The following is a 21,960-nucleotide window of genomic DNA, read 5'->3' as shown; positions in this document are numbered from 1 at the left end:
GCGCAGTATTTCCAATGTAAAAGTTTGTGAGCAGCCTGCGCGGGACATTACAGATTACTACGCAGCCACGCACATGCACAGCTTAGAGGAAACAATGGTGGTGAGGTAGAGCTGGGTGTCATCAGCAAGCGTGTGGAACCTGATGTGTTTTCGGATGATGTCACCAAGGGGCAGTATGTAGATGAGAAATAGGAGGGGGTCAAGGATAGATCCTTGGGGGAATCTCCAATTGTAATGGTGTGGGAGTGGGAAGAGAAGCCATTGCAGGGGATTCTCTGGCTATGACTGGATAGATAAGAATGGAACCAGGCGAGGGCAGGTCCACCCAGCTGGATGATGGAGTAAAGGCGTTGGAGGAGGATGGCATGGTCAACCTTGTCAAAGGCTGCAGACAGGTCGAGAAGGATGAGGAGGGATAGTTTACAACCATCACAGTCACATAGTATGCCATTTGTGGCTTTGATGAGAGCCGTTTCAGTGCTGCGGCAGGGGTGGAAACCTGATTGGAGTGATTCAAACATGGAGTTGTGGGAAAGATGGGGATTTTGGAGATGTCAACACGTTCAAGGACTTTGGAGAGGAAAATGATGTTGGAGATGGGGCGGTACTTTGCAAGGATAGAGGGCTCAAGAGTGGGTTCTTGAGGAGAGGGGTGATAACAGCAGATTTGAAGGGGAGGGGGGCAGTACCTGATGAGAGAGAAGTTGTGTGGTCAACAGTTTGCTGGGAATAGATGTCGAGGGAGCATGAAGTGGATCTTCTGGACAAGTTGAGCTTGAAAAGAGCATGAAGTGAGATAGAAGAGAAAGGTGTGAGTTCAGGGTTAGGGCAGGGGGGACCTTAGGGGAAGTTTGGCTTGGAGGGCTAAGGGAAGGGAGGGAAGCAGCAGAGGCCACTGAATGGATGGTCTCAATATTAGTGACGAAGAAGTCCAGAGCTCCTCGGGAACTAATGCAGGTCAACCAGTAGGGGTGATGAGTGAGCAGAAATTGGTGGAGGATAGGATACAGGCCGCAAAGTTTTGGAGTAGCTGAAGTTTATGGAGGATGGAGGATGGGAGCGCAGCCAGGAGAGCATTGGAATAATTAAGTCTGGTGGTGACAAAAGCATGGATGAGAGTTTCAGCAGAAGATAGGCTGAGGTAGGGGTGGAGACAGGTAATATTACAAATGTGAAATTAGGTCTTTGTGATGGAGAGAATATAGGATCAGAAGCTCATCTTCAGGTCAAATATATGGAGGATAAGTGACATCAGTTATATGGAGAGACTACAGAGGCTGAGATTGTTCTCCTTAGAGCAGAGAAGATTAAGGGAAGATTTAATAGAGCTGTTCAAAAGTATGAGGTCTTTTGATAGGGTAAATAAGGAGAAACTGTTTCCACTGGTAGGAGGGTTGGTAAACAGACGTAGGGCTGGATTTTGCCAATGGGGAGCTTTTGGAGGCAGGACTCCCACTTGTCGGGTTTTAGTCCCACCTCCATCGACTTCTGGCCAACCCACGCTATTTTCCCTTGATTGACCCTGTTAAGCCTGCCCAGCTTGGGTAGCTCTTTCAAAGAAGCATAATGGGCTGAATGGCCTCCTTCTGTGCTGTATGATTTCATGGTTCTATGAAATAGGATGCCAAGGTTGAAAATAGTCTGGTTCAGCCTGAGAAAGTGGCCGAGGAGGGGAATGGAATCGATGGCAAGGATATGGAGTTATGGCAGGGGGTTGAGGTTTAGCTGGAGGATAATACAGCTCATCCAAGACTGAATGTCAGATAAACAATCTGACAATACAAATGCAATAGAGAGCGGTGATGGAGAAGCAGAGCTGTGTGTTAACAGTGTAAATATGGAAGCTGACTCCATGTCTGCAGATGATGCCACTAAGGGACAGAATGTAGATGAGGAAGAGGTGGGAGCCAAGGATAGCTGCTTGGGGAACTCTGGAACTAACAGTGTGGGCTATGGCAGAGAAGCCATTTCTGAAGATGCTTTGCATACAAGTGGATAGGTAAGAGTGGAACTAATCGAGGGCAGTCCTACTGAGCTGAACAATAGAGAAGAGGCATTGGAGGAGACTTGGGTGGTCAACCATGTAGATAGGTTGAGGAGGATAAGAAGAGATAATGCACTAGAGGATGTAATTTGAGTCTTTTGATGGGGCCATTTTGCTGCTGCGGCAGGGCAGAACCTGATTGGAAAGATTAACAAAAGGAGCTGCACAAAAGATAGGAATGGATTTGGATGTTCAAGGACTTTAGAGAGGAGAGGGAGATTGGAGATGGGGTGGTAGTTTACAAGGATACAATAGTTTGAGCATTAGGTTTTTTGAAGATAATGACCGTGGTTTTGGAAGGAAGGGGGCAGTACCTGAGGAAAGGGAACCACTTGCAAGGTTAGCTAGCATGGGGCCAGGAATGGAAATTGGGTCGTCAGCAGTTTTGCAAGAATGAGGTCAAGGGAGCAAGAGGTCAATCTCCTGGATACGATGAGCTCGGAGAGGGCATGAGGGGAGACAGTAGATAAACTAGAACGAGATGTGGGTTCAGGGCTAGAACAGGAGGGAACTTGGAGGAGGTTTAGTTTGGTGGGCAAGGGAAAGGGGGAATGCAGCAGAGGTAACTGAATGGATGGTGTCAAACTTAATGACAAAAAAGTCCATGAGATTTTCACACTTGGCGGAGGAGGCAGGGAGAGAGGTTTAAGGAGATAAGTGTCAGCTGTGGCTCAGTTGGTAGCACTCTCGCCTCTGAGTCAGAAGGTTGTGGGTTCATAGTCCCACTCCAGGGAATTGAACACATAAATCTAGGCTGACACTGCAGTGCAGTGCTGAGGGAGTGCTGCACTGTCGGAGGTGCCATTTCTTGGATGAGATGTTAAATCGAGGCCCCGTCTGCTCTCTCAGGTGGATATAAAAGATCCCATGGCACTATTTCGAAGAAGAGCAGGGGAGTTATCCCTGGTGTCCTGGCCAATATTCATCCCTCAATCAACATAACAAAAACAGTTTATCTGGTCATTATCACATTGCTGTTTGTGGGAGCATGCTGTGCGCAAATTGGCTGCCGCATTTCCCACATTACAACAGTAACTACACTCCAAAAATATTTAATTGGCTGTAAAGCGCTTTGAGAAGTCCAGTGGTCATGAAAGGCACTATATAAATGCTAGTCTTTCTTTCATTATTTATAGTGGCGAAAAGAAGACGGAGATTTTCTTTGCTCTCCAGGACAGCCATGAAGTAGTGGGTAGTTTTGGCAGAGGAAGGTGAAGCCCAATAGTGCTTGTTATGGTCCAGCCTGATCTGGTGATGTATGGCCTCATACACCCTTCCCTTTGCCCCACAATTGGCGGCTATGGCTTCAGTACTCTAGGCCCCATGCTTTGCAATTTGCTCCCTAAACCCCTTTTGCTTCTCCATCTTTCTCTTCCCCTTTAAGGTCCTTATATAAAGCCATCCCTTTGACCAAACTTTTAGTCACCTTAATATCTCTTTTTTTGTCTCACTGTCCACTTTTGTCTGATTTTTTTCTACGTTAAAGGTACTACATAAATGCACGTTGTATTATTGTTGTTGTTCATTGTGACTCAGCTGATGCTACCTCCTCAAGTTCCCTAACTGTATCCTCTGTGATGTATGTAGCTGTGCTCCAATTTGCAAATGTTGACGAGTTGTGTGGTGAAATCTTGTCCTGGGCAGTGCTGACAAGCTGCTCTTCCAGACCTAAAATGACAGAAAGAGAACAGATGTTAGAATGTTGGTTGCAAGAGATACCTTGAAACAGAGCTTGATTTGAATTATACTGCTTGTGATGTTTTTGTACATACCTGTGTGCCAGTGAGTGTGAAGAGGACAAGGCAGAAGAAGATGGAACTAGCCCTGAGTTTAGGGGTGGCCTGTGGCTTCCATTTCCCCTGTTGTCTCCATGCTCTTGTGTGCAAACATGCATAAGGTGGATTCCCCAAGAGAATCAAGGATTTGGAAAAAGTCAATGGCCTAGAAATTCAGCCGCACAGTAACCTTTTTTCAGGCGCTACACGGTCTCCTAGACCTCCAATATGGCATGTTGGAAGTGCTCTTCCCAGCTAATGGCAGGTCGTGCCAAAACAAAATTGGAAGCGAGCTTAGAGAAAGGTGGCAGAGATAGTAAACTCTCAGAGCCTCACGCCCAGGACCTAGATTCAGTGCAAGAAATAGTTCAATGATCTGACCAAAGCAGCAAGGTGAATACAGGCCTTTCTATCTCCATTTCTCTGCATCACACCTGGCCACAGCACTTCCACCCAGCACCCTGAGCATTTGGTGAAGCAGTCAGCAGGAACAGGAGCTTGGAGTAATGGAAAGGCAGCCCAGGAGACAGCTCAGCAGAGGGCAAGCATGGCAGAACACTCTGTTGAGGAGGATAGAGATGCAACTTCAAGGGCCCAACTTTCAAAAGAAAGCTGCTTTCCATGTCTGTGCAATTGTATGATGTACTTCTGTTTTTGCACATTAAAATCACATCGGGGTCCTAATGGCATAACTGTCATATAAAAAATAAAATTGGCTGTGTGGTTGATAGTAAGGAAAAAAGTTGTAGACTGCAGGAAGATATCGATAGACTGGACAGGTGGGCAGAAAAGTGGCAAATGGAATTCAATCCGGAGAAGTGTGAGGTAATGCATTTGGGGAGGGCTAACAAGGCAAGGGGAATACACATTAAATGGTAGGACACTGAAAAGTGCAGAGGATCAGAGGGACCTTGGAGTGCATGTCCACAGATCCCTGAAGATAGCAGGACAGGTAGATAAGGTGGTTAAGAAGGCATACGGGATACTTTCCTTTATTGAGGTATAGAATATAAGAGCTGGGATGTTATGCTAGAACTGTATAAAACACTAGTTAGGCCACAGCTAGAGTACTGCATACAGTTCTGCTCACCACATTACAGGAAAGATGTGATTGCACTAGAGAGGGTATAGAGGAGATTTACGAGGATGTTAAGACTGGAGAATTTTAGCTATGAGGAAACATTGGATAGGCTGGGGTTGTTTTCTTTGGAATAGAGGAGGCTGAGGGGAGACTTAATTGAGGTGTATAAAATTATGAGGGGCCTAGATAGAGTGGATAGGAAGCACCTATTTCCCCTAGCAGAGAGGTCAATAACCAGGGGGCATAGATTTAAAGTAATTGGTCGAAGGATTAGTGGGGAGTTGAGAACATTTTAACCCAGAGGCTGATGGGGATCTGGAACTCATTGCCTGAAAGCGTGGTAGAGGCAGAAACCCTCATCGCATTTAAAAAGTACTTGGATATGCACTTGAAGTGCCGTAACCTACAAGGCTATGGACCAAGAGTTGGAAAGTGGGATTAGGCTGGATAGCTCTTTTTCGACCAGCACAGACACGATGGGCCAAATGGCCTCCTTCTGTGCCGTGATTTTCTATAATTCTATGATTTTTATGTATTAAAGCATTCAGATGGACATCTCAGACGCCTAAAATAATTGCGCAGTTAAGTTGGCAGTAGGCAAGAATCAACCAGTTCCGCGGTGCGATTTTAACTCTACTACAGTTCCATTCCTGCTAGGCAGTGGGGGAGTTAAAATCACCCCTTGGTGTATTTAAAACTAATTTATCAGGTTTCTTTAAATCAACTGACTGCAGCTATAATTTTTGGTTCAGTTACATTCATAAATGTGCACAGTCAGGGTGCAACGAAGAGGAAATATGGGAAGAAATCACTAATGCTGATCTCTGCCCGTGGGGAAAATTTTCCAAGACCACATACACCCTGCAAAGCTTTGCACACAGCAGATCGCTTATCGGAAAATTGTGAGTGTGTTACCCAATTTTTCCCTCCAGATGAAAAATCATTGACAGTGCACATGTGATTTTCTGATAAATCACCTGCTGTATAAGAAGCCCAGAGGTGGGGAAGCCTCATTTCAATATTAGAATGGGAAGGAGGCGATGTCATATTGATCATCGCACTACTCCCTATAATTTACGCTGGAAATAGACGTTCATCATTTTGTCCATACAAGTTGGGTATCCAAAGTTGTTTGCTTGTGTCTTGGAATACATAGTTAATTAAAGAAACAGTCCAATGTATCATTTCATCCAAGTCTTTTTCTACATTTCTTTAGTGAACTATGGCCTAGAAATTCATTGACGCCACTTTTGGGGCGCTAAAGTGGGGCGTCCGCTAAAGTTTGCGGCCGCCGCCAAATCTAGGCCACTTCTCCGATATTCATTAGCTTCGCCCTACTAGTTCGGGCGAGCGCTAAAACTGCTGCTGGACGCCTCTCTTTGGGCGCTAAGCCGGAGGTGGTGATCGATAGCGCCGAGGCCGGGCACAGCGCAGGTGCGGCCATCTCGTGACTGACAGCAGACACCCTGGCGCCGGCCAGCTCTTAAGGGGGAAGGGTCGACTGTGTCTGCTGCCACGCCCTGGATAGTGGAGCCCTCCAGCTAGGCCTGAACACTGCTGCTGGACCCAAATAGCGCCTGAAGACATGGAGAAGGCCCGTGAACGTGCGCAGCGCTTCTCAGAGCGTGATCTGAGTGTGCTGCTTGCTGCTGTGGAGAAGAGGTGCCATGTTTTGTACCCGGACAATGGCAAGAAGGCGACGGTCCGCGTCTACAGGAGAGCCTGGAGGCATGTTGCCAGCAAGCTGTCAGCCAACAGCGACATCCCCAGGACCGGTGCCCAATGCCGCAAAAAGTTAAATGACCTCACACGCATTGTCAGGGTGAGTACCCTTTCCAATGACCTCCTCATCCTTGCATGTGCACCTCACACTATGGGCAAAGGGACCTGAAAGCTCTAATGGCCAGCCTTCATCCAGCAGCTATGGCACAGGCATGAGCATCAATTGCACATTCTGCACTGAACACACTGGCCAAGCTATTCCACCATGGGAGGCATTGCACACCAGATCATGGCGACACACTGGCCAGGCTATTCCACCATGGGAGGCAGTGCACACAAGATCACGGCGACACACTGTACTTAGAGGCCGTCCTTTCTCTTGCAGGCCAAGCTGGCGAATAATCGCAAGAGCCGGACTGCGACCGGGGGAGGACGACCCCATATCCAGCCACTCACCAACCTGCAACATCGCGTGGAGCGCCTCATGGGTGGCCGGGTGATTGGGCCCGTTGCATGTGGAGATGCCGACCCTGTTCTGGGCAGCAATGGTAAGGACATCACCTTTTGCACCTCTCTCGTCCCACTTGCGCATCAGATCTACATCCTTTGCCACTGTCCGACCAATGCGCTGAATGCCACCACTCATGCATCCCGCACTGACGCCCTCTCCTCACTCTAAAGCTACTCTTGTGCCTTCCTGCTTTCAGATGGTCAAGAGGAGGTCCCTCAACTTGCCAGTGACAGACCCTCCGAGGAGGAGCAGGAGGAGGAGCAAGAGGAAGGCGGCCCATCAGGGGAACCCTCAGCCGCGGCCACCCAGGCCAATGTAGGGGACACGTCTTTCCTGGAGGGCAGCGTGGCGGAAGTGTCGAAGGGGAGGGGAGCTCCTGGGACCTGCGTGCTGCAGAAAGGCAGGAGGGGGGTGGAAGCTCGGCGGCCTTCTCCCCAGAGGGGGGATGCGTCGGAGGGGAGTCCAATTGCTGGGCCCAGCGGCCTCCAGCAACACAGGAAGGGTCGGCCAGCTCGGCGGCCTTCTCCCCAGAGGGAGAGTCCGGCCTCCAGTCAGGAGATGCTCTTCGCCGAGGAGATGGAACGCCTCGAAGACTTGTCCGCGGACTCGGAGCGCCGGCACACGGAGCTCATGGCGGCAGTGGCACGGTTGCCTGAGTCCATCGATTCCCTCTCTCGGAGTGTGGCCGAGTTCGGGCCCTTAGAGGCCACCAGTCGGGCGGAATACCGGGCAGATCTGTCAGCGACTGGCCAGGTGATCAGTGGTGCCATCCAGTCACTGGCTGCTCTGCTGCGGTCAGTGAACAGGTCAACACGGGCACTCACTGCTGCCACACTCGCGGTGTCAGCCAGGCATCGCCAGGGCACCCGGCGCGCTGCAGCAGCACATCGGTCTGTCCCTCGGCAGATTGATGCGAATGCTGCAGTGCTGGCCTGGGCGAGTGCCAGTGTCTCAGGCGACCAGCGAGCGCCTGCCATCCGCCAGCTTGCCGCCATTCCTCCAGCCGCCACTGCCACTCCCCCAGTGAAGCTGCCAGGAGCTGCTGCAGCGACTGATGCTGGCCAGCCACAGCTGCAGCAATCAACAGCCGGCCGCTCGACGGCCAGACCTCGACTAGGCCGACCCCCAAGGGCATCTGCCGTCACGACATGTGCCCCTCAGGAGCCTGCCCCCAGCCTTGCAGCAGCCAATGGCCTTACTTTGAGGCGGAGCAGCAGGGCGGGCAGGGGCCACCCAAAGATGGCCAAGGCATCGCCATAGCGGGCCAAATAGTCGAATGTGTGGCCATTTGTGTTTGTTTCTTGAGGCCGAGAATTGGATGTTTGTTTTTTGAAGGCCGATGATGTGATGTTTGTTTTGGACGAAGGCCGAGAATGACGGCCATTTTAGTTGCCCTATTTTGTTAATCCTCCCCAGGTTGTGGGAGCGAGTAATGTGTTTGAGTGTTTTTTGGGGGTTTCATCTGTTTTTGGTTTTCATGTGGGAAGGGCCCAGAGTTTGTACAATAAAGCATTTTATTTATTCACATTGTCCATGTTTGATCTTTGAAGTGTTTGTTGCCTTAACCAGCTGAGGGCTTGCGGAGCGGCTGCAAACATGTTCTATCATTGGCACAAGCCATTCCCTGACAGGGGGCCTAGAAGTGACGTTCAATAAGCCGACGACGGGCGGCCCTTGGACCTTGTGCGTCCCTCCTGGGCTGGTACTCCTCGTCCTCATCGTCCTCATGCTCCTCCTGCTCCTCCTCCTGAGGTGGTGGTCCAACGTGAGGTGGCAGTGCCTGAGTCCTGCGGATAGCCAGGTTGTGCAGCATGCAGCAAACGACGACGAATTGGGAGACTCGATCCTGCGAATACTGGAGGGCTCCCCCGGAGCGGTCGAGACAACGGAACCGTTGCTTGAGCACGCCGATTGTTTGTTCTATGAGGTTCCTCGTCGCTTGATGGCTCTCGTTGTATGCCTCTTCAGCAGGGGTCGTGGGCGCGCGGAGCGGGGTCATGAGCCAGGTACACAAAGGATAGCCTTTGTCCCCGATAAGCCATCCTCTTGGGGGAGGCTGTGCCTGGAACATGTCAGCCACAGTTGTCTGTCGCAGGATAAAGGCATCGTGGCTGCTGCCTGGAAAGCGGGCATTGACAGCTAGGATGCGCTGCCTGTGGTCACACACCAGCTGTACATTGAGGGAATGGTAGCCCTTCCGGTTGCGGTACTCCTCGGCATGCTCAAGAGGTGCCCGCAAAGCCACATGCGTGCAGTCAATGGCGCCCTGCACCATGGGGAAGCCCGCTATTCTTGCAAACCCCACTGCACGCTGCTGCTGCTTGTCCAGGGTCATGGGGAAGGAGATGAATTGATGTCTCCTTCTGAAAAGGGCTTCGGTCACCTGGCGGATGCAGCAATGCACGGCGAACTGGGAGATGTTAGCGATGTCCCCAGTAGCGGATTGGAAGGAGCCGGAGGCATAGAAGTTGAGAGCCACCGTCACCTTCACTGCCACCGACAGAGACGTCCTGCGCATCAGCTGTGGCTGCAGATCTCTCTGAAGCAGCCGGCAGATGTCTGCAACCACCTCCCTTCGGAATCGCAGCCTCCTAACACACATCGCGGCAGACATGGTCAGATAGGAGGTCTGCGGGCGGTATACCCTGCGTGGGTAAGGCCTCAGTTGGCGACGCCTGTTGCCCCCTCTGCGTCTAGCCAGGGCTGCCACTCTCTCACGGCGTCTGTAAGCCCTTCTGGCATAAGGCTGAAATTCTGCGTTGCCACCCAATGCAGCCCCCATTATATGCTGGCAAACACTGAGCTCTGAATGAAGGCAAAGATAATTGGTAAGCTCTGGCCTGAGCCAAAAATACCTGTCCAAGTGTTGGTCCAAAGCAGTAAACTCTCCTCCTTGGTCTCTGTCCAAAAAACCGTTGCACAAGAGTGAATGCTGCAAAATGGCTGGCCTTTATACTGCTGGGTAAGTGCCCTTTAATTAGCACTCCCCCCGGCCTGGCTGGCCTGTGTACCGTTCCACTTCACAGTCGCTCGGGACGCCCGGCGCACAATGGGCCGGCGCGAGTGAAGTTCCGGTTTGGGGCGCACAAAGGGCGTTGCACTATTAAATGACACCATGATCTGCGCGCGCAGCAGGGCGCGCGCTAAGACTTTGCGCCAGCGCTAAATGTGTCCTGAAGTTGGGGAGAGGCGCAGATCGCGCTGCGCCTGGGCGATAAGCGCCTAGCGCTCGAGATCTACTCCCCCTAAGGCGCTAACGGCTGGCGCGCCCAACTGAATTTCTAGGCCTAAGTGCCTTAAAAGGGTGAGATTTCACCACAGGAGAACTGTGCCTACCCACTGTTTCTCTCAAAAGCAGACATACAAGAAAATGTATACTTACCTGGATTTATCCGATGGAACAGTGTATGTGCAGACTAAGATCCACCACAAAGACTGCGACAGAGTAGCCCCATACACTGTAATCTGACCTGCAGCCAAACACCACCTATGCCATGCCTTGCCACTGTCAGTGGCATTCAAGATTACTGAACTTCCTTGTCTCATGCTCATTCCAGGCTGCCACAGAGGACATCAGTAATATCAGCCAATCTGCCATGAACAGCAAGCAACTTCATTATTTTCCCCATGGGTAATTGACAACTACGTAAGAGAGCACTGCATTTTTTCACACGGCAGCAGTGCCCAAAGTCCAGCGCATCATTGATGGCACCCACGTGACCCTATTAGTTGCTGCACACCATAGCTGTGCATTCACAGGATCATGCATGTGAATGCCACTTCCCAGGCTGCTGTCATAATGCTTTTATTTTAAGGCAATCCACCAGGCTCTATTATTTGGCCCACAAAGGAAAACGCACGGTTGGCTCCTACGAGACCAAAGGTACATTCTGCACTTTGGCTCATGACAGTATCATGACAGCCATTTACATATGCTGAGCACAGGTATAATAAAGTGCAAGCATGTTCCAGAGTCATTGTACAACACACTATAGGCATTTCAGATGAATAAACAGATTGGGAGTGTATTAAATGCAGGCTAGCCAAAGTTTTATGCATTATTGTGGTCGTCATTCCCCACAACTTCTCCAACCAATAAGGTATTACTCATAATGCTTTTATTTTAAGGCAAACCACCATGGCCTCATTATTTGGCCCACAATAGGAAGTGCAAGGTTGACTCCTAGGAGAGCAAAGGTACCCACCACAACATCAGCATAGAACACCCAGAGAAGAAAAGCAATGAGAAAGCAGCAAGGCAAGTAGGAGGAGGCTGAATGTACGGTTGTTGAACCACCGTCTCCAGCTGCTAGACCCATCTGCTGAACTCTCATTGAGGAGACCTTCTGCTAACGTTCCATCAACCCATTGCATCAATAGCCCTGCCTACATCTTCAACATTTCTTTAACCAAAACTTCTTCACCTAAATTGCATTTAGCTCACACTCAACTACCAAAGATACCATTCCTATCAAGAACTCTATAACAGGAACAGCTTCTGACACAATTTAGCTTCATTACAAATATGTTTCATTCCCCTAAATGTTTTTGCCTAGCTTCCTAGTGCTTTCCTTTGATGGCAGTGCATGATTGATGTGCTCAGTAACGTAACTTAGTGCTTCTCTAAAATGCCACCCCACCCCACTTCCCATAACCATGTCAATTACCTGGCTGTACGGCCGGAGTTTTCTCCAGGGAGGCGGGTTGGGGTCGGGGGGCCTCCGAGGTGGGCAGGAAACCCGGGAGGCCGGGTTTCTCGCAGGCCCTGCCGACTTTAACAGCAGGGTCTGATTGTATGTGTGGGCTCGGATTCCAGCCCGCAGCCAGCCAGATTGAGAGGCTGGTTGGGTCCGGGCGGGTAGGCCTGCAGATAAGGAGAGGGAGTGAGGGGTCGGTCTGGGGAAGGGATCAAGGGATGGTGGGGGGGTGGTTGGTGATCAGCAGGGGAGGATCGGGGATGGGGGGGCCAGGGATCGGCAGGGGAGGATCGGGGATGGGGGGTCAGGGATCAGCAGGGGAGGATCGGGGATGGGGGGTCAGGGATCGGCAGGGGGGGTCGGTCAGGGATCGGGAATCAGTGGAGGGGGTTCAGCCGGGAATCGTGGGGGCCAGAGGATTGGGGTTCGACCGGGGTGGGGAGGGGGGTGCCAGCCTGAGGATCGGCCGGGGGGAGAGGGGATCGGGGCCGGCCACCTGGATGATTGTGGCTGACCTCAGCAGCATCAGTGGGGTGGGAGGGGAGGCCTCATGGTGGGGATTTATGGCCTGGGAAGGCGATCGGAGGCCTCGTGAGAGGGCCTCCAATCAATTTTTTTTTTTTTTTACAATTTAAATCGCTTTATTGGCATGATAAGTTACATCTTATGTTGCCAAAGCATCAAAATACATTTATGGTTTAGCACATAAACGCAGTTCTATTCATACAGTGTATAAACAGGTATATCCCTGAGTGTATAAATATACATTCGCATTGTTTATATATATTTTTTTCTTAGTTTACTGGTTGTCCCTCTGTTCATGGCAAGCTGTAACATAGTGCGCCGCCAGTGTTATACAGCTTCTCTCCTCTCCCAGTAGGAATGGGAGTTTTTGGTTGTCATTCAGATTTCTGAAATCAGGGCATATTTGTGAGAATTTTTGGTAGAAATTCTCCCTGATGCCCTGATATTTTCCACAAGCTGTGAGGAAGTGCATCTCTGTCTCCACCACTCCCTGACTGCAGTGAGAGCATATCCTGTCCTCTCTTGGCAGCCTGGTCTGCCTGTGTCTGCCTTTTTCGATCGCTAGGCTATGTTCGCTAAGTCTGTACCTTGTCAAGGTTCTTCTCAGTTTGTTATCCTTTACCATGGTCAGGTAATCAGCTATGTTGTATTGTCTGTTTAGGGCCAAGTAGCAATTGAGTTTGCTTTGGGTTTTTGTTGTTTCTGCCCAATATGTCAGATATTTTTCCTTTTGCTTAGCGACGATTGTGTTGGGTCGAATTCTTTGTGTTACCCTGTCACTGTCCTGGGGCTGGTTATTGTTAGTATTGTTAGTAGTTACTTCACTGAGTCCCAGGACTAGTTGACTGAGGGTATTCTTCTTTATGGTCAGCTCGTGGCATTTCAGGGGGTGGGTTAGGCAGGGAGCCTGGATCCAAGAGGTAGGTATAAAGCCACTCACCTCCTGGATCCAACAATCCCCGTCTCAGTTTAATTGCCGGGTTTCGTGAATTGTGTGAAACCTGTCCACGTGCAGTTATTTTCAAAATGGAGGTTAAAAAAGAGGCTTCCAGTCTCATTATAACATTTAAATTGACATACTGCTCCTGGGAGCAGGTTGGTCGCCCGCCGCCCCGTCCCGCTGCGTCCCAATTAAAACCGGAAGTGGGCAGGTTGGAGGCGGGATCAGGGGGTCGGGAAATTCATTTTTAACAATTTAACTGCCCCCAACCCACCCGTTTTTTTAGGGGAAAATTCCAACCTATGTGTCTGTAGAAGCTCTTGGAATTGATATGGCCTGCTTGCCTCTGTGAATTGGGTCCTGGAATGGAACAGTTTCTCGCTCCACTACTTCCACAGCTTTGGGGTGATCTGGCCCATCCCGCTTTTGAAGCAAATACAGTCATCGGACAGGGTGGCAGGAGGGTTCAGTACAGTCTTTGGAGGAGGTAGGGGGAAGTTCCAGATGTGTTGTCATCCTGAGAGACAGTCACATCATCCATGCTCATCCCATGCATAGATCTGCAACTGAGCACTGCTTACTGATCTATGTAACATCAGAATTGACAGCACCATTGAGACTACTGAAACCTTGGTCACTTGCTCTCTTCATAGGATCATCAGATCAGTCCAAGCTGGAGGACAGAGCTGTAGGAGCGTGAGTCCATAGTACCTGAGTACCTCAATGTCCTGTGCTGCCTGCGGGACCAGCGCAAGTTGGGTTAAGCTCCGAAGATAAGTTAAAACAGCTTTCTGCTGAACATGGGGTTTGTAAATTCTGCACTATACAAGGGAGTGCAAGGTACGATCAGATCTGCAGATAAAGGGGATGGTGGAATGTCTAAAGTAAACACTCAACAATGTATATGATTATCTGGAATATGTCTTTGATCGCTGGTGCTCCTGGGGAATGGGACTAAGTTAATTAATGCAACATAACCGAGGTAATGGGATAATTGGAAGGGATTAAGAAGGGCAAGATGCATCTTGCTGAGTCCATGTTTTGTTGATTCTGCTGTAACCTGCATGTCTCTTTGCTATATTATGATTTAGTGATAATATGCATGGAATGTAAAAATGGTCTTTAAATGTAAGTAAATCACTGTATAGTAGCACTCATACGGGAATCGTGAGTATGGTGTCTCAATAAAGACCAGGTCTTGCATTGTTAGAACTGTATGTGCTCTGTACTCTGTTACTTAAGGTAACAAAATGAATTTGAACAAGAAAGCAGTCCAACAAGAGCATTCGGAGCATTCACAAAAGATGCTATAAATGCCCTCAGGACCTCTGCTATAGTGGGAGAGTTGCTTGCTGCAAGTGCTCCTGGAGTTATCACACACTCTATGGTGTTTCCATTCCATCCATTAACACAATGCAGAGATGGGGAATGAATACATCTTTATCAGTCATTAACTACTGAAGGTGGTTTGGCACAATTTTTGATGACTGCAGCAATCTTTGATACAGATCCCCTGTGTTCCAGATCCATGGCTTCATCAAATGATAATGGACAGACAGCAGATTCCTGCTCCTCTACTGCCATTGCTAGCTCCTGGCCATCCAGTGCATCCTCTTCTACATCAGTCCTGATATACTCTGGGGTGGATAAACCTGAGCTGGTGCTTTGGAGGGTTAGCATGAATGATGCTGCCTTGTTAGTATCATTGGGACACAACTGTTCCTCTTCTGGCACAGCTAGAGAAAGAGAAATATGTTACAATGCTGTCCCTTATGAGAACTCTTCAGATAAAGCTTTCATAAGAATGAGTGACATGTTTTTATGTTTGAGTGTACATTTGCCAATGGGTGAGTGAATATGATGAGAAGAAAGAGCAAGAGAAGGCTAGTACTAAACTTAACTGGGTCCACGGCTCCTACTTCCCCATCTCTGCTTCCACATCTCTTCCCAGGATCTCTAGGTCCACCGCCTCAAATGGAGTAAGGGGACAAACACTGGGGAGATCTCTCCTGTGAGATTTCTCCCTCTTATTATGTTCTGTCTTCTTCTGCAAACTTAGCAAAAGAGATGGCAAATTCAAATTGTCAGTAGGACGTACAGATATATCCATGCATCAGTGTGCAGCCCTGTGGGTGCATGTACATGCATCATACATCTACATTACATGAAAGGTTTGTTTGGGGAAAATGAATTTAAGGTGTGAGGAAAGAAGCACTTAGAAGAGAAGGTTGCTGCTGTGAATTGTACCTACAGCATAACAGGCGCTCACCCTAATTATTCATAGGACTGTAAAACACTGAGGGGGAAGTAACTCTAGGTACCCTGCATATTTCGTACACAGTATTTATATAAGATTATATGAGTGTTACAAATTTCACGTCTGTCATTGTCTTGGATTCGTATCACCAGTCTCTCCTGTTAGTACACGAGAATCCCACGTGATCAGGAGTTTACTTTTGCTACCCATACAGTAGCATAAACCAGAGGGTGTAACTTTGGCCCAGAGTTTACAGGGCCAAAGTTACATCCCTCTGGTTTATAATATGACAGTGTACACACAGCGTACACTGTTGTAAGTACCCCGCAAGTTCTGGGTTTCCGCATGCGATGCATGTCAAGTTTCTCCTTGACAGATCGTACTCATCCGCTACAAATTGACTTTCGCTGGTGCAAGTTTGGGCGATTTGCCCAACTACTGCCCAGCGAATACCCACCAAACCCTTACGCCTGGTAAAAGCAGAAGTAAGGCCTTTTACCAGTGTAAGGGTTAAAATATATGTTAAGATAAAATTTTAAAACTTATTTAAACATTCACTTACATTTAAAATTAGTTTAGGTCAATTTTGTCCCGGTTAAAAATGTTTACGTTTATTTTTCAAAAAATTAAATTTTTATTTTAAATGTTTAATGAAAGGTTATTTTAATTAATTTTGAACCTGTGATTATTTATTTTTATTTCAGTGTGAAATTGTATTTATTAGGTAATTTCTGTTATGCCTATGGGGATTCCATACCTAAATGAAATCCCCCTTTGTCATTGGTTGGCCTGCCCCACGTGATCTCAGGGACACTTGTGAACTGCATGCGCACCTGGGATGCGTGGGCCTTTACTCAGGCGTATGCCTGTAGGCCCAGAACCGCAAGAGTCCGAAGCCATCAAGTAAGTACGGAGTTTTCTTGCGGTTCAGAGGCGTACTCGGGCGGCAAGCTTTCGACCACAATTTCCAGGCCAATGAGACCCACCAGATATCATGATCTTTACATGTGCCCTCACATGTAGTTCTTCAACCTTTCAGAACTATGGATTGATTTTAGTGAGACAAGGCCAGATACAAGTCATTAAGCTGCTTTATTTTACGTCTGTAAATGAACATACAGAGTAACAGCTAACGCAAATCTCTCACCTTAATACAATTTAACCAGTCCCTCCATAGAAATCAGAAAAATCATTAAATGAACTCCACACTGCCCCAGTTAGCTGAGTAAGTAATAATTGTTTTTGATTAGCACTATACCTGAATCAGACCATGGCTTGCTATGCACGCAATTGGCCCCCTTCTTAAGATAGTTTGACCAAGGTCATACCTGGCTCTCTCAGCAGACATTAACAACTGACCTCTGTAAGGTTTGCAAAATTCTACAGATTCCCCCAAACCAAGAAGAGAAGAGATTTTGGGACTGTTTTAAAGAATATTGGGCCAAAAAGGGGCTTAAAGTTAAAACCCCAGGATTTTGGTCATTTTAAAAAGGCATGTCCAGGCCTGTGGAAGGCTGCGACAAAGGAGTTGGGATGGGCCCCTGTAAACCAAACAGCTTGAGTATTGGCATAGGCCAGATTGTCTGGGAATGTTCTGGACCACCTCAGTCATTCCACATAAATGACAATAGGCCTACGGAAGGACAGTTCCTGCCAAAATTACAGTCATCAAGAATATGAATAATACAGTACATGCCACTGATCAACAACAGGGACCCTGTTTTTGACCCAGCAGTCGAAAACAATTGAACAACTGTTTAACCACTCAGAGAGAGACATCCAAAACCACTTCACACACTTAAACCAATTTCGAAGCAATCCCGAAACTAGTTTAAAATCAATTAAAATGGATGGGACCGTCGAAACTCGATAAAGAATTTAAAACTATTAAAGCTAACGAGCCTGCCAAAATTAACAATGGGCCAGAGAAGATTTGGTGGGCAGATAAGCAAGCCCTCAAACGGTATAATTGAGGCCTGCTTTTACAGACAGTCAGTGAATTGAAGAAGCAGTGGTTTCATTCAGCCTCGGGACAATCGACAGAAGGAGAACGGAAGGGAATCGCGGCAACCAAGGACCCCAAGAAACAAACAACCAACGATATTACCAACAACTAGGTAATATTGGGCCACCGCGACCAACAAGAAACCAACCCAGAAGAAACCGAAGATTCGCAAATTTGTTTCCACTCTACAAGCTATCCTGACTTACCCCTGGGTAAGATTTGATGAAAAAGACTCTCAACCCTATACCTAATCAAAGGAAATTGGGTACTTACCTGATAGATCCAATACACACCCGACCACATCGGCGGACACGCGAAGACTGAAAAACCAACGCAGGTGAAGTCTTCTACCACATCCGGGGTATGGCAGGCCCCAACCATCACACCTAAAGAGAACCCCGAAATCGCGAACCTCTACAACTGTCAAGAAAGTCGTTTGGTGAGCATTTCCCTGGTCCTCTGGAATCCAACCTAGTTAGTGTAGTGGGATTGGGAGGGGGTGAAGTATTTTGTCAGTTGTCATTCTCCCTCACATATTCCAAAGTGTTCCCCCTTTTAGAGTGATAAGATTATTGTGTTGTGTATATTTTCCTGTCTCAAAATAAAAATCTAAGGGCTAGATTTTCAGTTGCTTGCGCCAGCAGTTAGCGCCTTAAGAGAAGTGATTTTCGGGCGCTATTCGTGTAGCGCCCGGGCGCAGCGCAGTTTGCGCCCCGCCCCAAATTAAGTTGCCCGTTAGCGCCGGCGCAAAGTTTAGCGGCCGCCCGGATGCGCGCGCAGAAAATTACGTCACATCCTCGTGCAACGCCCTTTGGCCGCCCCGAATCCAAACTTCAGTCGGACTGCCCCATTGTGCGGCTGGCGTCCAGAGCGTTTGTAAAATGGAACGCAACACACCCTGGGGAGCGCAAATTAAAGGGCACTCCTCCTGCACTATAAACGGCAGTCTGCATGTGTTGTGTGGAAGGATCCAGTGTGTTGTTGTGAACGGTGTATTTATGTTTCCGGCCTCCTCCTCCTCCTCCTCCTCCCCCTCCTCCTCCGAAAAAAACACATGCACCCTTCCCCTTTAAGAGCTCACTGGCACCAGAGTGTCTGCCGTGCGCTGCGCCCGAGCTCGGGCGCTGCGCTCTGCACCGCCGGCTTAGCGCCTAAAGATAGTAGTGGAACGCCTCTTTTAGCGCTCCACCAACCTCTTAGGGCGAAGCCACTGAATTTCCGGCAACGGGGCGCTACTTTGGGGCGGGCGCTAACTTCGGGCGGGCGCTAAGGTTAGCGCCCCAAAACTGTCTATACTGAAAATCTAGCCCTAAGTTTTTTCACCAACTCAGTTGTCTGTTGCAATTTCATTACAACCCCCAAATAAGTCCAAAGTCTAGAACCAAGGGAGTGGGAGCGATTCGAACCACTCAGGGAGTCAGACGTGAAGTTGACCACACACACCACCCCTTACAGAAAATGGCGACTGCGGCAGGACTTTGGCAAAAGGGATGTAATGCAATAGACCCTGTGTTTGACGAAAGAACGAAGATGGAAGAGAGGATTTTCTCTTATGTGTTTGAGAAGGTGAATATCACCAAGAAATGGGTGACCAGTCTGTTGCGTGCTGAGTGTCCCATGGATGCTGTAACCAAATTGACTGAGAGCAAGGATCATAAGAAGCCGGTGGAAAAGGCCATCTGGTTGGTCTGCGCCCTGCGTCAGATCCAGCTTTTAGATCAACACATTAAGGTGTTAACAGAAGAGCTGCAGGAGGCAGCCAAACTGTCTCAAGCAAGAGCCATAGCAGGGGAGGGATTACTGCAGGAATTACAAGCCCAAAGTCAAGAGAAGTTACAGATAGCAGAGAAACACAGGAACAGACATGAGTATTTTCGTGTCAAGTCACCGAGGCAAAAAGCAATGAGTTAGTGTTAAGAGAAGAGAACGCTCACCTAACCAGACAGATAAAAGAACAGGAGGAAAGGTTAAGAGACATGCAGGCAGCTTATAAAGTAGCGAGCACCAGGGATTTTGAAGCAGGAGATCACGGCCCCTGTCAAAAGCAGATCGACAGTTTAAAACTTGCTCTGTCCAGGGCAAAAGGCATGGTATGCCTTGTTGTGTCGGTACCTTTCTACCTAGACACAATTTAGGACTCAGAACTCAGAGATTCAAACATGAAGTGCTTTATTGGAAGGAAAGGAAGTTCTGGGAAGTTCCGAACAAAGAGAGCTAAACTTAACCGAGAGAATACCCAACCATTTATCTCCTGTGACAGCGCCACCACAGGTGGGAGGAGAACACACAATAGAATACACAATACATAACATTTCCTCCCCTCTTAAATGGAAGGTCCACATTATTCCTCAATAGGTAAGTTACTTTCAATACACTCAACTAACCTAGGGTAGAGGTAGACTGCCTCAAACCCTGACTTTACCCTGGGGTTTATTCTGCCCCAGTCTTGTGGGTAAGTCACTAAGCCTACAGATCCAAGCGCCTTGGAGGCCGCCGCTCTCTGACAGGATACTGGCGGTCATCGCTGGCTTCCACAGCAGTAGGCATTGACACAGGCCTGGATGGAGAAGGTGCCTGTGTCAGTTGAAAGTCAGGAGTTTGCACAGGTGGAACAGTCTCTTTGACTTCCTGTGTTGGAGAAGAGCACTGTGGCAAAGGATGCTGGTTTGCGGTATCATTCGGAAACAGTTCAGGCCAACCAGCCGTTGGAGCCTCTGTGGCTGTCTCTGCCCCTAGCAACAGTTGATCTGTGTGTCTTCTCCAGACGACGTCCTCAGCAGTCTCAACCGTGTAAGACACAGGGCCCGTCTGCGCGATCACCGTAGCCGGAACCCATTTCAGTCCAGTGTTGTCGTTTCGAGCTAGGACGTGCTCTCCCGGATGAAACCGTCTCTCCTTGTCTCTTTTCTCTCTCTTTTCAACTTGAGCTTGTTGTTGACGATGGACCACCTGCTCTGCCCTTGGAGGTTTGAGTAAGTCAAAACTTGTCCGCAACTGCCTCTTCATCATGAGCGAAGCGGGGGAAGTTTTGGTTGTGGCATGCGGCTCGTTCCTATAGGACAACAGGAAGCTGTTCAGACGTTGGTGGATTGAGCCCTGACCTTGCGATGCCTTCAAGGCGTGCTTCAAAGTTTGCACGAACCTTTCTGCCTGGCCGTTAGTAGAGGGATGATAGGGCGCAGACCTGATGTGTTGGACACCATTCACATGCAGGAAGGTTGCAAACTCCTGTGATACAAATTGTGGACCATTGTCACTTACGAGTTGTTCCGGTGAGCCATAACGGCTGAACATCTCACCAAGTTTCTCAATTGTTTTCTCTGCCGTGGTAGACCTCATCACAGCGACCTCCAGCCACTTGCTACGAGCGTCCACAACCACCATAAACACCTTCCCTTCAAAAGGACCGGCGAAGTCCACATGTACTCGCTGCCACACTTCTGCAGGCCAATCCCAGGGGTGTAGGGTTGCCAGCTGTGGAACATTCCAGACCCTTTGACATGGGGAACATGTTTTGGCTTTCTCCTCAATATTCCCATCGAGACCTGGCCACCAGAAGTAGCTTCTTGCCATTTCCTTCATCCGAACCATCCCACTGTGGCCTGTATGAAGTTGTTGCAGTATAGGTTCCCTCAGAGGTGGCGGAATGATGACACGGCGTCCCCAAAGAAGACAACCTGCCTGGACGGAGAGCTCATTTCTTTTTGAAACGTAAGGTTTCAAACTAGGAGAATCTCCTATCGCTCTCCCTCGAATGACATCGTCCATTACCTCAGACAGGACTGGATCGTTGCGGGTGTACCTTCGCACCTGAACTGCAGTGACAGGTGCTCCCTCCACTTGTCTAAAGTAGAAGATGTCTATCTGACGAGGCTCTGGGGGAGTAACAGGCAAGGGTAGCCTCGAGAGACCGTCTGCGTCTGCGTTGCCATGCAAGTCTGATTTGCAATATTTGATGTCGTATGTGTGTCCTGACAACAGTAAAGCCCACCTTTGCATCCTGCTTGCAGCGAGAGACGGAATTCCGGTGTGGGGCCCGAAGATTGAAGTCAATGGACGGTGGTCTGTCAGGTGTGTGAACCTTCTCCCAAACAGGTACTGATGAAATTTTCGAATTCCAAAAACGATTCCCAAGGCCTCGCGCTCGATCTGCGCATAGTTACTCTCGGCCTTGTTCAAGGTGCGTGATGCGAAGGCGATAGATTTCTCTTCACCCGAAGGCATGATGTGGGATATGACTGCTCCCACACCATATGGTGATGCATCACATGCTAGCTGCATGGGTAGCTTTGGGTCAAAGTGTGTCAGGTCCTCCGAATTCAGCAATGCTTTCTTTGCTTGGGCGAAAGCTTCGTTGCACAGTTCAGTCCATTTCCATGTTTTGCCTTGACATAGCAACTGAT

At 48.8% G+C, this 21,960-nt stretch overlaps 1 pseudogene across 1 annotated transcript in view; it reads right to left on the bottom strand.

Moving 5' to 3' along the window:
• The window catches only part of LOC147111524 (claudin-10-like), a 142,903-nt pseudogene that overhangs the window by 36,152 nt on the left and 84,791 nt on the right, over positions 1-21,960 (bottom strand). The window contains exons 9-11 of the transcript XR_015079828.1: positions 15,215-15,342; positions 5,979-6,042; positions 3,591-3,712 (exon numbers count right to left, since the gene is read on the bottom strand). The product of XR_015079828.1 is annotated as a claudin-10-like (transcript). The remainder of the gene's footprint in view (positions 1-3,590; positions 3,713-5,978; positions 6,043-15,214; positions 15,343-21,960) is intronic.

This window comes from Somniosus microcephalus, chromosome 10 (genome assembly GCF_052327205.1).
Source record: "Somniosus microcephalus isolate GS21.2 chromosome 10, FLI_Smic_1.0, whole genome shotgun sequence".
Lineage (NCBI taxonomy): Eukaryota > Metazoa > Chordata > Chondrichthyes > Squaliformes > Somniosidae > Somniosus > Somniosus microcephalus.
This window is presented reverse-complemented; position numbering and strand designations above follow the sequence as displayed.